The following is a 2740-nucleotide window of genomic DNA, read 5'->3' on the forward strand; positions in this document are numbered from 1 at the left end:
GGCTCCTCGCCTCCCTCCCCCGCCCCTCCCGCTTTCTCTTCTACTTGCTGCCCCTGAGCCTCTTGGCTTTACCGTGTCACCGCAGCCAGGGCTGGGGGACCAAGACATCTAGAAGACGGTGTGTGCTGATAGAGGAAGCTGGAAACAGATGCCTGGGCTCCTGGGAGGGGCTGAGTCTGAGGGCGAGAAGTCTGGTCCTGGGCAGATATGGGTGGAGGATGCCTAAGTACTCTGGGGAGGGATAGGGGCTGGGTTGGATGGGACACCTGAGTCCTTTCCAGTGATGGGCTGGGCGGGGTGGGGGTGGGGTCGAGAATGTTTGGGTCCTAGTTTGCTTCTCTGGCTTTGGAAGAGGATGTCTGGGGGCTGGGTCTCAGAGGCGAAATGTGAGGTTGAAGATGGACCCCAGGTTGACCTCTGGCTAAGGTCAAGAATGCCTAAGTCCTTAGGGGAAGACCTGAGGGAAGAAATTGCAGTCAGTGGACCCAAAGACGTGAAAGAGAAGCTTGCAACTGAGATTAGGGCAACCAGAAGATGACAGAAGATCCAGAACTGAGGCCCTGCTTTGTAGAGATGACCTGGATTGGTGTGAGGATAGGAGCATCTATCCAGGGCACTCCCCACTAAGGTGAGCTTGGACTGAAGAGGCCTGGAGGGGGGTCTTTGATGAGGTGGAGGGGAGGATGGAGGATAGGACAGAATGTAGGGGCTGGGGAGAACACGGGGGGCAGGGAGGCCGAGTTCGGGATACGGGATGTAGTCTAAGGACCAACAGGCGGTATTCCAAGGCCAGCCACTGGGACCGCAGCACAAGGCTGGAGTCTGGGAGTCTGCGAGGTGTCTGGGGAAGATGCAGCTGCTGCAGCCTGGACCTGTCTGTACCTGCCCCAAGAGGGAGGGCAGCGGAAGGATTTCCCAGAATGCCAAGCAGCCTGCTTCAGGCCAGCCCCAGCCAGAGGGAAAGGAGGTGTGACTAGAAACCAGAAGCTTTGGGATTAGGGAGGGTGGAGGCAGGGAACAAGAGGTTCGGTGGAAGGGTGGTGGGACTGGAATCTCTCGACAGTCTAGGAGAGAGGAAGGGGATTGGCAGTCCTGGGTTCTGCAGGGAATTTAGGATTCAATGGCTAATTAAGGTACAGGAGGTTCAAGTTCCTGTTCCTGGGCCTCAGCAGTCACTTGTCCTCACTCCACTGATCTCGTTTGAAGAAAGGATCTGTTTCTATATGCCAAGATGTTCTAGCTCAAGGGCAAGAGAATCATGGGGGTGCCAATGCCTTGGTTTTGTTCCGACCCAGAGGATCAGAGATCTCAGGGGGCTTTGGGGGTGGGGGTGGGGGGCAGGTTGTGCCTCCAAGCTCATCGGAAGTGATCCTCTTGCTCCAGATTCAGCCACCACCATGCTGTTCGACCCTAGTATCACAAAGCTTTCTTCTCCTAGACCCTGTTATTCACCCCACACACATACACTCCTCCTTGCCTCTCCCTGTTCTTCCTCCTCCTGGGTGGACTCTGAGAACAAACCAGAGTCAGCATCAGGCCTAGTGGATCGGTGATAGAGACCCCTTGGCCCTCAGCCTCGTCTACCCTCCCACTCTGCCCCAGGGGACTCTGAGTTAGGGAGGTCTCAGAAGAGGGGTTGCTTAGCTCACCAAGGGGAGGCAGCTGGCTGGAGGGCGGGGTGACCTTGCAGGCAGCTGGAGGGGGGCAGTGTGCAGGGTGAATTCATTATTGATGAGCCCTGCACCCCGGGCTACTAATGAGCCCAGGCCGGCTGCTCTAATTGATGTCAAGAAACTTGAGACCCCCAGATCAGCTTCCCGCCTGCCAGCTGCCTCTCCTGAGCCCCCTCCCCCTCCTGCGCCCCCAGCTGCTCTGTCCCCTTCCTGGGGCCTCCTTTCCATCTCCACTGACAGACAGGGCCTTACCCCTACCCTCGAGCCCCCTACCCTCCTGTCCCCATGCATCCTTCAAATCTCAGGATGGGAGGCAGACATGCTCTGGAGGGGCTGGGAGGTTTGGAAGGGGAAACAGACCAGAGCCTGAGAATTACAGTTCAGGGACAGAGGCTGGTGCTAGATTACATCTGCAGCATTTCTGAGCCCAAGGAATTCCCACTTTGTACATCCTTGAGAGAGACCTTGTCACCCTTAGACTCAAAGGTACAGGCACCACCCAGACATGCCTATGATACCAGCCCAGTACTCAAAGCCCACTTCCCCTCATTTCTTCCCCAGGAGGGTAAGGAATCTCAGTCTTGGCTCCTGGAGTTTGGCTGATGCCATTCCCACCCATCCCCCAAGAGGGCGAGTGTGGGATTTCCTTCCTGGAGAATTCCCAGTGCCCTGCTATGCCACAGCTGTCATCCTTGGAGATACTAGGTGGCTCTTTGCCTCACTGGGTCTCTCCATCCTCATCAGTCCCTCTTCATTTATGGGTCCTGGGAAGATATTCCTGAGGTACAGGATTATCAAGAAGTCACAGATGGCAGTGTGCAGCAGGCTTGGCCTCCCAGGAGAGATCTTTTGCGATCATGTGGGCACTGCTAGGCAGGAGCTGAACTTAATAAGAATAGCTCTGGCCATGGGGGAAGAGTATGGAGGACCTCACAGCCTCCCGTCCCCAAATTCCCATAAATTTGTGGCTATGCTGCCCTCTGGTGGCTGAACTCTGGTCTAGCAGGACATGGACATCTTTGCGTCTAACAATCCTATTAGAACTTCTGCACCCCTCCCTCTCTGTC

This window comes from Sus scrofa, chromosome 5, assembly GCF_054392235.1.
Source record: "Sus scrofa isolate SSC_HxYL_T2T_F1_AM1 chromosome 5, Sscrofa_HxYL_maternal_Yorkshire_Landrace_v2.0, whole genome shotgun sequence".
In the NCBI taxonomy this organism is placed as follows: domain Eukaryota; kingdom Metazoa; phylum Chordata; class Mammalia; order Artiodactyla; family Suidae; genus Sus; species Sus scrofa.